Source organism: Musca autumnalis, unplaced genomic scaffold, assembly GCF_047663935.1.
Source record: "Musca autumnalis isolate F117 unplaced genomic scaffold, ASM4766393v1 scaffold_2, whole genome shotgun sequence".
Classification (NCBI taxonomy): domain Eukaryota; kingdom Metazoa; phylum Arthropoda; class Insecta; order Diptera; family Muscidae; genus Musca; species Musca autumnalis.
The window spans coordinates 213,797,758-213,817,885 of record NW_027411755.1 but is presented as its reverse complement, the minus strand read 5'-3'; the positions used below and the strand labels follow the sequence as shown (position 1 = coordinate 213,817,885).

Genomic DNA, 20,128 nt, shown 5'->3' with positions numbered 1-20,128 from the left:
TAAGGGGTTGTCGCTTAAAAAAATCCAACATCGATTTTTTAAAACCACCCTAGTCCACAATCTTTCAAATACATACCGAAAATCGGGAGATACAGTTCTATGGGCGCTATATGAAGGTAAGGACCTATACCGACAAATTTCAGTTGAAAAGTTTTACACCCCGAACGAAGACTAAATAGCAAATTTTGGCTATTTGATGAGGTTAAAACCTTCAAAATACCGAAAATCGGGAGATACCGTTTTATGGTCGCTATATGAAGGCGTGGACCTATACCGACAAATTTCAGGTGGAAAGTTGTATACATTCAACGAGGACTACATACCAAATTTCAGCCGTTTTGGTGGGATCATGAGGCTAAAACCTTCAAAATACCGAAAATCGGAAAGTGCCGTTCTATGGGGTATATGAAAACGTGGACCTATGCCGACAAATTTCAGGTGGAAAGTTGTCTATACCCAACGGGAACAAAATACCAAATTTCAGCCATTTCGGTGTTATAATGAGACCAATACCTTCAAAATACCGAAAATCGGGAGGTACCGTTCTAAGGCGGCTATATCAAAATGTAGGCCGATATATCCCATTTTCAATACCAAACATCCTCGGAGTAATATAGAAGACAGCTATATCTAAAAACTTGCGAGCTGTATCTTGATTTCAACAGACGTACGGAGATACGGATATAGTTATATCGACTTAGAATATTATGCTGGCCAAGAATATATACTTTATGGGGCCTCCGACGAATATTTCGATGTGTTACAAACGGAATGACAAATTTAAATATACCCTCCATATTACGGTGGAGGGTATAAAAAAGGAATTGGGGGGTGCTTTAGGTTTGGCCGATACTGTATATGTTTATGGAAAACGTGAAATTCTAATTCGATTAAGTTAGATCCGTCCATATGTAAGTCTCTGAAAATAATTCTCCCTTCCCAACGGATTGAAGTAGATAATAATAAAATGTAATCTTCTGCTTAAATGTATAGGTAAAGCGCTATAGATATCTTTGACTAGTTGTTATTCCCGCCCTTTAGTACGTACGCCTATGTTGAGTCCACACTCAGAGAAAAAATATTTTTCTCTCAGTGTGCACTACAAATGCAACCGCTCTGTTTGTGTGAGTTACATGCACGAGAGTTATTCTCCCTCTCTCTGCAGCCACTGCCTGTTTATTTCTTGTTAGAAACGATCGGTGATGAGAGTAATATCGAAACTCACCACAAGTGAGATTGTGTTTGTGCACAGGGCAAGCGCCCAAGGGCGCCGTGGTGGCTAAGGCAGGTGTACATACACAAAACAAGCATAGACAAAATATTTCTGTCATACAAACAAAAATCACCAACATTTTTTCTTCACCACGGCATCGAATATCGAGAGAAGAGAATAATGTTGTCCAGTTGACAAAAACTACTGCTGGATATGACAAAAACAATTTTTGTAATTGACAAAAACGATTGTTGGACTCACAATACTACACACGCAATCTAACAATATGTTTACAATACATATTTTGTTCTTCAAATATTGTTGGAACAATCATATTTTTTTTCTGCGTGCAGAGACCATTCTTTAAAAATACCTAAAATGGAGCAGAGTCTTTGTATGAGACCTGAATTTTAAGTGCATTTTTCACGTTTAATACAGTCTGATCTTGGTGCAAACACGAACAAATATTCTTACGTTCAGTGTAAGTGGTGGGTGTGTGTGTGTGCATGTCACTTTTAAGGACACTTTGGAGTGAGTGGAAGTAATGTCGTCGCCAACAATGATGTTTAAAATCCCCTGACGATAGGTCGTTATATTTACAAATGCAATTTAATATGACCTTTTAAACCATCAGACACATACATATACACCCACTCATAACTACACATGGCCTCACAAGCAGCTATGTATTATCACAGAAGTTCATATTACACCTATACCATAAAATCAGATTGGACATATGGTGAGATGGTTTTGTATCCTGATGCTGTTCGTTATGTCTGTGTCTCCTACTACCATCACAGACGGTGACATTTGTATAGGTGCATCTATCTATGTGTCTGAATGTCTGGACGGGTTGTTGGTGTAATAAAATTCGAATTAATTAAAATTTTATGTTGCGTAAAATTGTCACCTCACAATGTGCAAATGTTGCATATTGTCAACGATTTTCGACATCATCACATCTCATCTCATTTCAACTTATATGATGGCATGCTATGTATTGTAGTGTTGTTGTGCGGCAATTCATGGCAGCTGCATTGGATAGAATATTTCTGTGCAACAACACTCCATTGATGGTAATCTATGATGATACCACAACACGATACACGTAAGTCATTTAGAGAGAGAAAGCGAGTGAGTGAGCAAGTGTGTCTGTCTGTATGATATCGATAACGCGCAGTGATATCATCACATATTGGCTATAGCATTCCGGCTTTCGAGTATCCTGCAAATAATGTTATATCTATCTTTGTGCATGTGTGCGTTCGTTTGTGACTGTGACTATTATTGCATTTAATGTTGTTGCATTAATTTTATTCCCATATCTTTACGAATTCGATCTCGTTTTTATTCAATTGCTTATTATTATTTTTTTTCACCTCTTCTCGTTTTTGTTGTTGTACAATAAACAATTATTGAATTTCATGTTGTAAAATTAATTATATCAATGGTCTCATTGTTTTTGTGTCCTTGTGTTCACCGTCCAATTCGCTGTGTGTTTATTCAATTGCTGTTGTCATTGTTCTTTATTTTTTCTGGAAAACTGAATCCGCTTAAGTGATGAAAACTTTATCGCTACGATAAGGCATCTTTTATTTACATTTCATCGTTTATTATTGTTATTTCTTTTTCGTGTCTGTTTTTGTTTCCATCTGTCCTGCCCTTCATGTTGTTGTTGTTCATTTAAATTTTGAAGTGCATCGAAATTATTGTTTCGTCGTGGAATTTTATTTATTTAAGTTGTCATGGCATTCAATTAATGAAAGTGTTAACAAGTCCACTTTCTGAGAACAACAGCGAAGTGACAAGTTCAACACATCATGTCATGGTTGTGTAATATTATCCAACGGAGCGTATGAATATTATGTTAATTGGCTTATTGGCGCGTATGATTGACGTGGTTAAGTATACGCCGGATGTCTTGACAGGTTTAATTATAACGAGAAGTCATTTTTTCAACCAACTTTTTTGCGTTAATGACAGTTAAAGTGTATGTGCCTAGGTAGTAAAGGAATCTTTAAAAAACAGCATTTAAAAATATCAGAAATTATGCAGAACTCAATATTTATTTCAAAGTAAAAAATCCTTAAAATTCCTAAAACAAGTGGAAAATAATTCGGCTAAATATCCTCAGACTGTAACTACACAAAAAACAGAAATGTTGCACTTCAGATCCCTTAAGGGGTTATCCCTAGTTCTGCAGACCAGGGAAAATAATTATTCATGAATCGAGCAAAAATATTTAAAACAAGTAAGAACGGCGTTAATTTCGGTCCGGCCGGATTTGTTATGGCCTCCATCACGACTTGTATTGAAGTAAAACTGAAAAATTAGTTTTCTTTCGTTTATGAAGAAGACTAAATACCAAATTCCAGCAATACCGGTAAAACAATGCGACTAACTTTCAAAATACCGAAATTCAGGAGGTACCGCTCTATGCTCGCAATATGAAGGCGTAAACCTGTATGAACAAATTTCGGGGGAAATGTTTTTTACCACCAACGAAGACTAAATACCAAATTTCAGCCATTTCGGTGGTATATTGAAGCTACAACCTTCAAAATACCGAAAATCGGGAGGTACCGTTCTATGGGGGGCTATATGAAGGCAGTGACCTGTACCGACAATTTAATATGGAATGATGTATACCCCAAATGAAGACTAACTACTAAATTTCAGTCATTTCGGAGGAATATTGAGGCCACAACCTTCAAAATACCGCAAATCGGGGAGGTACCGTTCTATGGGGGCTATAGGAAAACGTGGGCGTATACCGACAAAATTCTGGGGAAAAGTTGTATACCCAGCGAAAACTAAGTACCAAATGTCAGCCATTTCGGTGTGATAATGCGGCTAAAACATTCAAAATACTGAAAATCGGGTGGTACCATTCTATCAAAACGTAGACCGATATAGCCCATTTTCAATACCAAACATCTTAGAAGTAATAAGAACTTGTATTCCAAATTACAAAGCTCTATCTTAAAAATTACGAGCTGTATTTTGATTTTAACAGACGGACCGGCGTACGGACTGACAGACGGACATGGTCATATCGACTTAGAATTTTACCATGATCAAGAATATACTTTACTTTATACTTTATAGGGTCTCCGATGAATATTTCGATGTGTTACAAACGGAATGAGATATTTAATTGGGTTGGGCATCTAAACACAAAACACAACTGCTTCTTCACTTTGAACGGTAATTTTGCTCCAATCGAATTGAATTTTTATGCGACATACTCGTACTCTTAACTACCTGTACTTCAAAAAGAGTCAATATTTTTTCAATTTTTTGCAAATGTTAAGTAGTAATGTTGTCGAAATTTTCCTGAGTATTTCAGCCATGTAAAAACTTCTATGCAAGTGGTGTCTTATGACACGCCGTTCGGACTCGGCGATAAACAGTAGGTCCCATATCATTGAGCTAAATTGATATGCGAGAATTCTCCCTTGTCCCGTATGGGATGTTGTGGAACAATGTTTTTTTTTTTTTTTGAGTAAGGGTAACCCCCTTATATGAACTGACTACATGATACCCTACACCACCCCAATTTCAATATTATTTGACGAACTTATTTCTAGACCTAAAATATTGGGACATTTTTCTAGAAATATTGGCTTCGCCTAAAAATATTATGTTGTCACCTCGATCCGATAATTGATCTCAGATTGATTTTTCGCGCAAATTTGATTAAGTTCTGTGGAGGATGTACCTGATGGTGTGCGCCGATATAGATAACTTTGGAACTTCGTTTGGAAAGAAAGCCGGACGTAGCATTTTATAGCTCCTTCCGGTCAAAATGTCAGGAAGCATGGACGAAATGTGTTTCAGGCAGTTTGGGTCGATTTAGCCATGTCCGTCCGTCTATCTGTCTGGCTGGCGCGCACGATACCACTCAAACGAAGCAACCGATCGGGTCGAAAATTTGGCATTCGTAATATTTTGTCCAAACATAGTTTATGAGCTATATCGGTCCGCTCCTTCGGGTACCTTCCCCACAAAAATTCAATATTTTTCGCTAAAATTGTGCGCACGATAACTCTCGAAGGGTCGCACCATATATGGATCGTAAGTATTTTATGACCACGGATACCCCAAATGCCTAAATTACATAGATCAGAAAATGTACCTGAAAATGTCTTCAATCGGGCGACACTTTCATTTAGCGCCTATATAAAAGTACGGACGTGTGTTGTTGTAACAGTGTTGATGTTGTAACAGTGTTTATTATTATATTTGTATGTTCGTTCTTCCGTTCAATCTGGCTCTGGTTCAATCTCCAGTTCTAGGAAAGTGGCTGCTTCGATGGGATGTAACCACAGATCCACTGGAGTTAGATGAGAAGGTTTGGCGGGGCAGTTGTAAAAGTGTTTTGTGTCGTGCGGGCCCATGCCGCATACTGGGCAGATGTCTTGCACGGCGCGGTCGATTTCCGCCCAATAAGAATTTAGGCGACTGCAATATCCCTAGCATAGTTAAACCAAAACTACTCTGGTTTGTCGTGGCAGCTGCGATAGATGGCGGATGTACTCCGAGGATTTTATTCACACTATATTTGCTTATTGCCTTAGCAACTGCATCCGTGTAAACACTATTTAAACCTGCTTGATACGCCTGTTTATCTAGGAGTTCTCTTCTATATTGTTGGACCTCCCTCTCTAGAGCGTGATATGCCTGAATGTGTCGGGCCTAGCCAGCAGATGGTGATTGGGATGACTCTCATGGTAACACCCAAGCAAGTACTGCAACGAAAGCATCTCATTGGGTTGCTCTACTGGAAGAATCTTTGCCTCCTCATGTAGATGGTCCACTGAAGACTTAAGGAGGCACCCTGTTGCTGTCCTCAGGGCGGCATTCTGACAGGCTTGAATCCTTTTCCAATTCATATCACATAATCCCGGGGACCAAACTGGCGACGCATAGCTTACCACAGACCCACCTATCGCGTTATATGTGGTCAACAAAGATTTTTTACCTGCACCCCATGTGCTGCCGGCTAGGGACTTGAGAACTTTGTTGCTACGCGCACGCCACGGACGTGTGTTGACAATATTTGGTGGAGAATTACAAGAATAACATCAAATTACAGCTAGTTCGGTTAAAATTTTTTGCTGAAATCCTCAAAAAACCAAAATCGATAGGTACGTTATATGGAAATATAACGGGACTTTATCGAAGCAACACTTTTTACAGAAAGATACTTCATGAGTATACAAACATATCCGGGGATATTCGAGTATTGTCAACTAAAATGAAGTAACAAATACAAATTGGATATGTGTTATTGAAATGAAACGGAGTATTGAGTATTTTTGGTGGAGATGTTGGGTGACCACTGGGGACCTCAAATGTCAAATTACAGGTAGTTCATTCAAAAAATATAGCTAAAATCCTGAAAATGGCGAAAATCGGGAGGTTCCTTACGTATCTGCCAAAATTTGTGGACATAGGATTCATATTTTAGAATAGCCTCCATATAACGGAACCGCCCGATTTCAGGTATTTTGACATTTTTAGCTAATTTAACTTGTAAGAATTTTAGAAATTTTGTGATCCTGGAACAAATACCATATTTCTGGTATTTTATTATGTTCATCAGCGTATGTATGTATGATTGGACGGCTATAAAATGTCTCAATAGTGAAAAAGAAATTTAGGGGGAACCTATTGCCCTGGGGTGGGGATGTAAGGTTATAAGTTGTAGGCCCGGTTCGACTATAGCCCTTTCCTACATGTTTTGTTCTGTATGTTCGTATTTTCATTTCTGTACATCTTCCCCCATTTTTTTAGGCTCTACACATGTAATTTGCATACATTTGTTTACACTTCATTAGGCAATTACAACAAATGTTCAATTGCATGTAGTCGTCTTAACTAAATGACTGACAATCTGTATTAGATTTCAAAACAAAATTAAAAAAGAAATAAAACACCATAGCATTTTGTAATGACATTTTGGCATAGATTCAATATCCATTTCGAGTGTATTCTATTAACGTTGACTTAATTTAAATAAGTGACACTATGGCAATATTGTTAAGACTAATTTGTGAAAATGAAACCTTATACAACAACATTTAAATACTATTTCAAGGTAAATGTGGCAGCATAACATAGTCGTTAATGATTAACATGGTAATTCCTCTCCTCCCCCACCCAAAAGGTTTATCTTGTTTCTTTTCTTCAGTTGTTACCATACGCAACATGCAACAATGAGTTATTGTTGGTAAATGGTGACCACTGACATGGAAGCAGAATCGTATTAAATAGTCATATAGTTGTCGTAGTCTTCTTTGGTGACAGTCAGATGACATTTCGAAATGTTAGAAAGTCTTTGGGGGATGGGCAAGTGGTGGGCAAAATGTAGAAAAGAAAATACTTGACATAATTCTTATGACATAAAATACAGATGTGGAATAATGCCATGGCTTCGTGGGTATGTGCCCCTTGGCATGCCTTAAAACAAATGACGTGTACAAAATATATACATATGTAATTAGTTGTATGTGATAACAGAAAACTAAAAAAAGAAAACGGTGTTATCGATTCTAGATTGAAGGTGGAAGGTTAATGTGTCTGTACTAATTTTAGAGAAAAATAAAAATAAACATGAAATAACGGCGTTAAGTTCGGACCGAACCATTTTATACCCTCCACCACGAACTGTATTGAAGTAAATATGAAGAATTAGTAGCTCTTCATCTACCTTAAGTCTAATTCCTTGGAGGAGAATAATAATTTAACTGATTATAAACACTTTATACCGAAAATTATCTGTGTGGAGGTTTTCTACCCACCGTGAGTGGGACTAAATACCAAATCTCAAATATTGAGGCTTAATTATCTATACAGATGTCGTTGTATAGCAGATACAGCTCGTCGATATTCACCGACAACGCAGATTGGTCCGTAAATCTTTCTAATAATTTTTCTCTCAAACCCTACATTAGCACAGGTAGTATCAGTGTTTTGTAAAGCATTGTTTTTGTTTGTCGAGATGTGCGTTTGCTTTTAAACTGCAAACTACAATTATTCTTCTCATTTCACAACTGTTGTTGTTTGTTGTGTTTATAGAAGTGCCGGCGCAGACGAAGTCTTTTACTACCTCAAAATTTTAGGAACCAACTTCGAATGCTGGTCCGAGCTTTATGGACGCATAGCGCGTCGACACCATGAACTTGGTCTTCTCGTCGTTTACCGCCGTTACGCTTGCAAAGGTATCAGTTACTTCCGTTACCGATCGACCCCTGATGTCAATGTCATCGGCATAAGTAAGTAACATGTGGCTGTTTGTATATATTGTGCCACTTCTTTTGACCTTCGCATTTCGTAGCAGGATGTTGAACAGGTCACACAAAAGGCTGTCTCCTTGTCTGAAACCTCTTTTGGTACAAAACTCTTCGGAGAGGTTCTTTTCTATTTTAACTGAAAATCTTGTGTCAGTTAGAGTCATTTTACAAAGCCGAATGATCTTTGCGGGGATACCAAATTCAATATGGCTTGGAATACCCTTGGGCGTAGGGGGCTGTCGAAGGCTACCTTATGATCGACAAAAAGGTGGTATGTGTCGATCTACATTTCATGGGTCTTCTCCTGCATTTACCACAGGGTAAATATCTGGTCAATGGTGGACATGCTAGGTCTAAAGCCGCATTGGTATAGTTCAATTATTTCATTGACCATATGCTTTAGTCGTTCGCATAATATCCCTGACACTATATTATAGGCAATAAAGAGAAGACTTATGCCCCTATAGTTAGAGCATACAGTCTTATCTCCTTTCTTGCGTTCTTCCTGTCAGATGGTGCTAACAAGCTGATGCATACACCTTATCAGCGTGTCGCCTCCGGTTTTGAACAGTTAGGTTGGTAAGCCATCGGCTCCTGTCTTACTATTCTTTAGCCGGTTTATTGCTGACTTTACCTCATCTTGGCTGGGCGGTATACTCAATACCATCTTGTGGGATTGGGTCTGTGGTATCTTCGTCGCATTCGCTACTATTGGTTACCAACGGTTTGGAAAAATGCTCTTTCCATATTCTGAGCACACTATCAGTATCAGTTACCAAATTACCTTGCTGGTCTCTACAGGAAGATGTACCTACACCAAAGCCATCAGTTTGATGTTTCACTCTTCGGTAGAACTTTCGGACTTCATTCTGGCTCCTGTACATCTCAATTTTTTTCACACACCCCCTTTTTTATTTCTCTCTATTTTCCCGTTTCTCCTCTCTCCTTTCCTCCCGATACCTACCTCTCGTGCACTACGCGTTGCTACTGACAGTTAAGTAGCCATAAATGCCTCATGTTTTATTCAGTAGCAGCACGACACTCCTCCTTGGTGGAGGTCTCTGGTATCCAAGTATGGATTTTGCGGCTGTTTGCATGGAGTGGACAATACTTTGCCATTGTGCTGATATTATCGGGACCAGGAATGCTTTGATTTAGCAATTGGGCCAGTTGAGTGGAATATGCTATGGCTATCTCTTGTGATTGCAATATACCAATGTCTAACTTTCGTGTTGTGTCTGTTCGTACTTTATTTGCAGCACGACACTCCTCTTTGGTGGAGGTCTCTGGTATCCAAGTATGGATTTTGCGGCTGTTTGCATGGAGTGGGCAATACTTTGCCATTGTGCTGAAATGTTATCGGGACGAGGAGTGCTTTGATTAAGCAATTGGGCCAGTTGAGTGGAATATGCTATGGCTATCGGTTGTGATTGCAGCTTACCGATATCCAACTTCCGTGTTGTGTCTGTTCGTACTTCATTTGCTACGTTTAATCGGGGACATACCTTTGCTGCAACACGGTGGTGGTTGGAGTCTATGTTTTCTCGTCGGAACGAACGTACATCCAACACGCTCGATAAATGTCTTCCTCTATCACAACGTGATCAATTTGATTTCTTGTTTTCTTATCCGGAGACAGCCGGATGCTCTTATGAATGTTGATATGGTTAAATCTGGTACTGCTTATTACCATATTTTTGTCGCTGTAATGTCTATTAGCTTCATACCGTTGTCAGATGTTTCAATGTGGAGACTGAATTTCCCGACTATTGGGCAAAATATATTCTCCTTTCCAATTTGACATTAAAATCGCCTGGAAAAATTTAATGGCATGGACAGGATAACGGTCGTATGTCCTTCTAAGCGCTCATAGAATATATCTTTGTTCTGTTCGTCCTTGTCTTCGGTTGTAGCATGAGTGCAGATAAAGCTAATGTTGACGAATTTTGCTTTTAACCGTATTGTAGCAAGTCTTTCATTCACTAGAGTGATGCTGTAGAGCAGATGTTTTAACTTTCGACCAACTACAAATCCGCAGGCAAACTCATGCTTTGTGTCATGGCAGCTATAATACAGTGCCTCACCTTTAGTAAGTTGTCATTTCCCAATCTATCGTATTTCCGGTATGGCAGTAATGTAGACCTTGTGCTTTTCAAGTGCATCTGCCAATGCGTAAACTGCACCTTCACTATAAAGATTGCGAACATTCCAAGTGCAGATTCGCAGATCATGGTCCTTAAAACGTTTGCGACCCCAACTTTAGATGGGTTTATTTTTCTTTTCTTTTGTTTTTTTTTCATAGTAGGCTGCTTTTTTCTAGGGGAGAGTTACTAACCCGACGCCCAAACCCAAGTTTTTAACGTTACTAGATATCTAGATATCTAATAAAAAATTAACAAGTAAAAAAGCGTTAAGTTCGGCCGGCCCGAACTTTTCATACCCTGCACCATAAAATATTCTGAACTAAAATGGAATAATTAGTTTTCATTCCTGTCCCCAACTTTAAGTGGGTACGTTAAAATGTCAGATAATGTACATAAAATGTTTCATTCGGTAGGCCCTTTTTTATGGTGCCTATATCTAACTATGTATGTTGACAATTTTTGGTGGGCTAGAAATTGGGAGGTACCGTTATATAGGGGTTATAATAAAACATGGACCTGTGTTGACAGTTTTTGATGGGAGCCTTTAATGTCAAATAACTCCTAATTCGGTTAAAAATTGTAGTTAGAATCCTCAAAATACCGAAAATCGGTACATAACGTGGGAACTTCAAATGTCATTAACAGCTACTTCGGAGGTATGTGGGCTATACGAAAATATGAACTTAAATGAACAATTTTTGTTGGTTTTTAAATTTCAAATTACAGAAAGTTCGTCCAAAAAATAAAGCTAAGGTACCGAGGGATGTTTGTTTTGGGGCTATAAAAACATGGACCTATGTTCGGTTAAACATTTTAAGTAAAATCCTCAAAGTACCGAAAATCGGGAAGTATTGTTATATTGGGGCTATGTTGAAAATTGTTGATGCAGATGTGTGGTGACCACTACAACCTTCAAATGTCAAATTACAGTTAGTTCGGCTAAAAATTTTAGCTAAAATTACCAATTACTGAAAATTGGGAGGTACCGATATATGGGAGCTATATCCGAACATAGACCTATCTTGACAATTTTTGGTGGAGAGGTGTGGTGACCACTAAGAATTTCAAATGTCAAATGTTCTAATTACAGATAATTCGGTTAAAACTTGTAGGTAAAATTCTCAAAATACCGAAAATCCGTCATATGGGGATACCGAAATCCGTTATACCGAGGTACCGTTATATGGGGCTATACCAAAACATGGACCTACGTTCATAATTATTTCGAATATAAGTTTTTTGGTCACGAAGAACCCTTAATATCAAATTATAGCTAATTCGGTCTAGAAATGTGAATTTAAACGTCAAAATAACTGAAATGGGGCGGTAACGTTATATGGGGGCTATTCCAAATATTGATCTACATATGTCCACTAGTTTTGTTATATAAGTTTATTGACACTTAAGAACCCTAAATGTCAATTTATAGGTAAAAATAAAAAAATAACGTAAATCGGGGGTACCGTTATATGGGGGCTATACCAAAACGTGGACCTATGTCCACACCTTTTGTTATATAAGTTTAGCGACGCTTAAGAGCCCAAAATGTCAAATTATAGCTACATCGGTCTGAAAATGTAGCTAAAAACTTCAAAATACCGTAAATCGGGGGCACCGTTATATGGGGGCTATACCAAAACGTGGACCTATGTCCACAACTTTTATTATATAAGTTTATTGACACTTAAGAACCCTAAATGTCAAATTATAGCTAAATCGGTCTGAAAATGTAGCTAAAAACGTCAAAATACCATAAATCGGGGGGTACCGTTATATGGGGGCTATACCGAAACATGGACCTATGTCCACATCTTTTGTTATATAAGTTTATTGGCACTTAAGAACCCTAAATGGCAAATTATAGCTAAATCGGTCTGAAACTGTAGCTAAAAACGTCAAAATACCGTAAATCGGGGGTACCGTTATATGGGGGCTATACCAAAACGTGGACCTATGTCCACAACTTTTGTTATATAAGTTTAGCGACGCTTAAGAGCCCTAAATGCCAAATTATAGCTAAATCGGTCTGAAAATGTGGCTAAAAACGTGAAAATACCGTAAATCGGGGGGTACCGTTACATGGGGGCTATACCAAAACGTGGACCTATGTCCACAAGTTTTGTGATATAAGTTTATTGACACTTAAGAACCCTAAATGTCAAATTATAGCTAAATCGGTCTGAAAATGTAGCTAAAAACGTCAAAATACCGTAAATCGGGGGGTACCGTTATATGGGGGCTATACCAAAACGTGGACCGATATAGCCCATCATCGAACTTGACCTGCCTGCAAACAAAAGACGCACTTTCCCAAAATTTCAGCGTCCTATCTCCATTTTTGTGGATGCTAGAGTGATTACCACAGACGGACGGACGGACGTGCACAGATCGACTCAGAATTTTACCCTGATCAAGAATATATATACTTTATAGGGTCGCAAATGAGTATTTCAATGCGTTACAAACGGAAAAACAAACTTAATATACCCTCCATACTATGGTGGAGGGTATAAAAAACGTGTCGCATTTTACTCAAAAATCCCTATATATACTTTATAGGGTCTCCGACGAATATTTCGATATGTCACAAACGGAATGACAAATTTAATTAACCCCTCCAGATAATGGTGGAGGGTATAAAAACACCATCATATCGACATCTATTATTAACACAGACCTGTAACTAAATATTTCATATGTTTTATTTTTTAAACACATATCTATGTTTTATTATTTATAGCTACCCTCTTTGACCATAAATGTCTTGCCTATATAATAATAAATTTTCCATTTTAAATTGTTATTCATTATTATTTTTTTGTGTCTAAAGGATAATTTAGAACTGTCTATTTAAAACAGTGATCCCATGGCAATATTTTTTATTTGATATACACTACCTAAGGATTATAGAATAGTACATTACTCTTGGAATATATTAAGGAAAGATTTATTTTTTTCCGTGAGGACTGGTTCGAATTTTCAATACTCTTGTAATATAGTTTCATTCAATACCATTTTGAGCTTTAACGATTTTCTCTTTTTTTTTTTTTTTTTTTTTTGAAAATAAAAAAAAATAATTAAATAAGTTTTTTGTCTTATTAAGACGAAGGTTATTTATTTGTGAACGTTTTATTAATTTAATTAATTGAGCTATCATGACCTAAGAAGTTATATCTAAAAAATTCTTCTTCTATAATACTGTGCATCATTGTCTTTATTTACCAACAAAATTTTCTGAAAAATCCTTAACAATTTATCTAATGTCCATAAATAAATGTGTGGTAAATTCTTGATAATGTTCAAACATCTGAGTACAAACTCCCAAAAGGCAGTAAATCAAATTATAAATGTTCTCAATGGATTTCTATGTACACAAAACTCAAGTCTGAAGTTTAAACACACACACACACGAACATACTCAACTGAAAGTCCAACAAACATTAAGTCATTCTAAATTTTAGAGCTAACAATAAAGACTAACAACAACACCAATAACAATAACAACCCCAGTTTAATGACTCACATTTAAAATCAATATAAGCCTTACCTTTTATTCTTCTTCTTAATTGAGAAATATGTACATTTAAAAAACAGTTCTCTAGGGATGATGTCCTTGATACCAAAACACCTGATCAACACCTGAGAATGGTAAAATACAATTCAACTACAACTCTTGTTGCTCCGATGCTATTGTCTCGAAAAGATGTAAATCTTTTTTGTCTAGCTTTTGTATTTTATAGAGTGTGTTTGTCGCATAGCATTAAACATATGATTTATGGTTTGCTCTGGTGATATGTTTGACCCCTCTGAAGGAGCTTTTAAAGGAAATATGAAATACTATTCACTAATGTTAATGGATTTTGGAGTTTGTTTTAATGTTTTCCAAGTACACATAAAATAAAGTCACATGGAACAATTCTAAAACTGAACTTTTTTTATTTCCTTAGTTGAAAATGGCATTGTTTAAGGGATTATTTTATGATTAATTGTTTGATATGTCCATTAGGGCAATAAACTCGAACACGTTTCCTATGTTCGTGAATGTCTTTAATTGCTTCTGTATTTGCTTTATTTAGATCCAGAGTAGCTCGCAGCGAATAAAGTAGTTTAAACAAAAGGACGAAAGATATAAAATTAAAACAAAAATTATGAATATTTCTACGAAAATCATGGACTTTTAAAGAATATTTTCAACGACAGTTGAGGAGCTTTAGAGAATATTCTTCAAAGCAATTCAATTTTTTTTGCACACATGGGATCAATGTGGACTTTTAGAACATAGCTTCTAATGGCAACTCCTACCTCTCCACCAAAATTAAGTTTTCTGGGAATTTTTGCTATTTCATGGTCTATTTTGACTGGACTATAAAGAAGAATTTTCAACGATAATCGTGGATTTCAAAAGAATATTTTTTAACGACAAACATGTTTGTTTGAAGAATATGTTTCAACCAGAGCTCCGATTTACTCGCGAGTGAAAATTTGGGGGGAGGTGGTAACTTTTTTTGTGCAATTTTTTGTTGTGTCTGGGGCAAGTTTATTAGGGGTTGGGGTAATTTTTTGTTTGGTGGTTGGGGAGGGGGCTAGTAGCCCTGCTCAACTTGCTTTAATTCGAGAAGAGTTTCACTCGCGAGTGAAATTCGAGCGTGTTTTCGGAGCTTTGATTTCAACTCAACAAAAAGAGCTTTACTAAATAATGAATTTTTATAGTAGTTTTTGTTAGTTGTAACTACTTACAAAACCTACTACTAACCCATTATTTTAACAAGAGCTTGTCGCACTGATTTACTAGTTATTCTATGACCACTATAATAACTAGTTATTCTGTGGACACTAAGAGATTGAAAATAAGCTAAGAAAAATCTATTTTTAGAACAGTTGAGGCGGATTCTGTTGTTTTTCAATTTTAACACACTTCATATTTTTACTTTATTTTATTTTATTTCTACTACACTGTACACGCTACGCGTACGAACATTAAAGTTGTTTAAACGCTTACATGTGCACCACCATCTGTATTTTATTTTGTTAACAAAAAACTCGCGTGCCGACGGTGAGCGTTGAACACACAGTAAATGTTCGGCTGGTCCGAAGTTTTTATACCTCCACCACGAACTTTATTTAAGTTAATAAGACAAGCACTTCCTCTTATCGCCAAAGTTCAATTATTTCGGTTGAATAATGTGGTTAAAACTTTCAAAACACCGAAAATCGAAGGGTAGCGTTTTTTGGAGGCTATATGAAGAGTTTCGGTGGGATATTGAGGCCAAAATCTTCAAAATACGTGCCAAAAATCAGGAGGAACTGTTCTATGGGGGCTATGTGAAGATGAGAACATATATAGACAAATTTCAGGTGGAAAGTTTTATACCCCGAACGAAGACTATGTATAAAATTTCAGTCATTTCGGTGGGTGGGGTCAAGATCAAATCTTTAGGGTTTTTTATATTTTCGGAATTTTATTTTAAAATGGTTGGTCTAATCAAAAAGTTGCTAGAGAAAATATTATTGAGAGAAAAGTTATCTACATGTGTGGTATTAATAACTTTTGCCTAGAAGGAACCATTCTTGAGATATAGCAGATCTAAAAAACACATCGTTTTTATGCACATATAAGGGAAATATGCACCGGCAAAAATAACCGGCGTAACCGTTCCTGCCCCCCAAAAAATATATGTTCCCTTGAAGATAGCAATTATACATATATTAAAAAAAATTCGAACAAAATCGAAGAGCCTTTAGTAGAGTTAATCTATGTCAGATTAAATTTATGCAAAATTAGCCCATTTAAGCCACATTTGTAATTGTAAGCCCAAAGGGGACGACCGCAACGTAAGCTCTCCGATTTAGTATGCAGGATATATTAAACCTGTTTTTCTGTTTGTAACACATCGAACTAATCATTTGCGGTCCTATAAGTTATATATATTCTTCATAAGGATACATTTCTAAAACGATCTAGCCATGTCCGACTGTCCGTTTGTTGTAATCATTGAGAATAATTGAGAAAGAACGCTAAAATTCTGCACCCGAGTGTATTTTTCAATAGGTAGGTCAAGTTCGAAGATGGGCTATATAGGTCCACCTTTTGGTATAACCACATATAATTGTACTACCCGATTTAAGGTATTTTGAAGTTTTTATCTACATTTTTTGACCAAACTGGCTGAAATTTGACATTTGAGGTTCTTAATGGATTAGGTCCACGTTTTGGTATAGCCCCATATAACGGTACCTCCCGATTTAAGGTATTTTGAGGATTTTATCTACATTTTCCTCCCTCATTGGCTCCAATTTGGCACTTGGAGTTTCAAGAGATCAAAAAACTTCTGCACCAAAAATGGTGAAGATAGGTCAACGTTCTGATATAGGTCCCAGATAACGGTACCTCCTGATTTAAGATTTTTTTGAGGCTTTTAGCTCCATTTGTTGACCGAATTAGCTGAAATTTTACATTTGCGGTTCCCAATGACCAAACAGCTTCTCTACTAAAAAGTTCCATCATAGGTCTACGTTTTGGTATAGCCCCCATATAAGGATACCTCCCGATTTAAAGAAATTTGAAGCTTTTAGGTGGATTTTTTTACCGAATTAGCTGAAATTTGCCATTTGAGGTTCCCAATGACCAAAAAACTTACCGCTTACCCGGCCGAACTTACCGCTTTTTTACTGTTTTTTTTTTTTTAATTTTTTACGAAGGTAGGGTCTGTTGCGCTGTTTATGGAAACGTATAATTTTCATAGTTGGCGGATCCGGTTCGTCGACTATTCGACCCGAAAGGCCTTATTTAAAAACCAGGTTAGACCCGGTTCTACAGAACCGATTACCGTAAAGTGGATATCGTTTGAATGCTTATGGAAATACCTTACACATAGCGTGGTCGTTTTACGCGGTTTATTTTTGACACTTAGATTGCGATATCTCAAAAAAAGTCCTTTTAAAAATCGAGAAAGCAATTTTTGTAGACAATTATTAAATCTACAAATTTTACTTTAGCCTATTTTTGTTAAATTTTACCGTTTTTAAGCAAAATCCAAAAAACTGAATAAGTTCTTCAAAAATGGATTTGACCCCTAATAACATTATTCGCACATATTGGATCGGTGGGGACTTTTAGGACATTGCTTCTAGTGTTAAGCCCTAGCTCTTCACCAAAATTCAGCTTTGTGTGAATTCTTGCTATTTGTAATGACTTTTTTCTGAAAACATTTTCGTCGAAAATGTTACCCCCATGGGATATGTTGGCCCAAGGCCTCCGAATGTCCCAAAATTTAATAAACAGCCTACACGTCAGAAATACGTAACAATTTGAAACGTATTTTAGGGTTAATACTTTTTTTGTTTCGGTGATAACCTTTCCCAGAATTTGTCAGTGAATCGAAACATCCCAGGAAAATTTGAAGGAATGGGTTCTATGCGATGACGTGATTTCATGGCATATTTTGCATTGGTTCAAAGCAGGTCGTGAAAGATCCAATCTTTTCATTAGCATTTAAACACATGCAAAGGAAGTCGTGAAAGATCCGATCTTTCCATCAGCATTTGAATCATTTGTACAGATCACTATAAACAAACAAGTCGATTTGTATATCCCTACATGTAGCGACATCAAAACAAAAGAGTATACATTTCCAAAATTGTTGTTATAAAATTACAAAATTACAAATTAAATGTAGGTTCACGAACTAGAAGATAATAGAAAAGCTTTTGTAAGATGAAACAAAATCAGTGGCTGAGAGTGGACGAAGTAAACTCTGTTACGGTGCAGCGGCGGTGATTAAATTGAAATTTTGGATGTAAACTTTATGCTGATAAATTAGTTCTAGTTATTTCATGAATTAGTTTGAATTAATAAAGAGTTTGGTTTGTCATGAAAATCATATTTCAATACAGAATTTTCCATTTTCCAAACAAGACATGAAAATGTCATGCCAAAGGGTTGGTGAAAATTACATGTCAAAGCATTGGTCAAAATGACATGCTTAGGATCCGACAATGAATGTCATCTTAAGATCCGAAAATGAATGTCATCTTATGGTGGTCACGCTCATATAAAATTCATGAGTGAAATGCTAAAAAGATGACATGCCAGATCACTTGCACCCATGATTCAATAGCATCCTTGGCATCGAACATTTTGCTGGGATCGAATTTAACTAGAAACTCTTAGTTGTAGGGGTATGTATGGTAAAAACAAAGAAAAGTTTTACAAACAATGAATCCAAGTTTCACCCTTTCAGAATTCGCGAACTGTTGACATATTCTATATAATATGACTGATTTTCTTTAAAACGAAGTGGAGGGGTCTCATAATATCGAGCATTTAAAATAATTTACGTGGAAGATGTGTTGGTATCAATGAAGAAAAATGGGTAAAGAAGGGGTGAAGCCAACACTTTTTTATGCTCCTTTACGATGTTTGGAACACTCCATGAGCAACATGATACTAGTGTATGATTTTTCGCCACATAAACTGCATCCTCCTAAAATCGATGCTGACATTTTGAAGCTTAAATTTCGGGGTTTTTTTAAATAATACGAACGCGCAACAAGATGATATTCAAAACTCATAATAGGATCACAGAACTGGTGATCTTACGTCCTTTAATGTATATCTCTTGAGTGTGCTCAGTACCACATCGTAGTAGTTGAAGTCCAAAGGCCAAAATTTGATACGTAAATTTTCGTAAGTGGTTACCTTAAAAAACCTATTTTTTGCTTGTAAAAGTTACAAGTGTCATTCAATTTCCTTTGAATCCACTAAAATGGTGAATATAGATACCTTGAAAATAGGAAAATTTGTAAAAATATTTTATAAACGATTTTCTTTAAAAATATTTACATAGATGGAATCTTTTATATGCGATTATAATATTTGCGAAAACGTATGTCATAAATTACAGAGATACACAAGTAAAATGGGTTTTTACGCAAAATTGAATGTGGAGGCACATCCTCGGCTCTTAAAGAATCTATTTGAAATAGGTGTGATGCTAAAGCATATTTGTTGATGAAGTTCTACCAGAATACATTGATTGTTGTATGGGATTTTAGCGAAATAGTAGGAGAACTCCCAAATATGTTTTCTAATTTTTTTAATCAAACCAAAAAATATTTTTTTAACTATATTTCAAATATAAGTTGTCACCTTTTGTTGTTGCTGTAACATGCATATTATAAGCCAAATCTTTAAATTTTTAGGACAAACCAAATATGACTTTTTGGAAGCAAAATGTTCAAAAAGTGTATGAACCATGCCTCCCCCAGCTTGCGTCCCCGTTTTGCATTGTAGAAAGTTCGTGTTCATAATCTCAAACAATTTCTTTCTTGATTTTAATCCCACTTCAAAACTAAGCTGTAACTTATTGAGTTCTCAGAATGTCAGAATGCACGTCATGCCCTACTGATATTATTATAAGACATAGCTTTTTGTATATTTATTCCAACAATTAAAAAAATGCCACCATACA

General features: G+C 36.4%; 1 protein-coding gene across 4 annotated transcripts in view; it reads left to right on the top strand.

Annotated features, from left to right (window-relative positions):
* Window positions 1–20,128, top strand: part of vir-1 (virus-induced RNA 1) — a 273,677-nt gene that overhangs the window by 191,170 nt on the left and 62,379 nt on the right. The gene's annotated exons all lie outside the window — the stretch shown is intronic.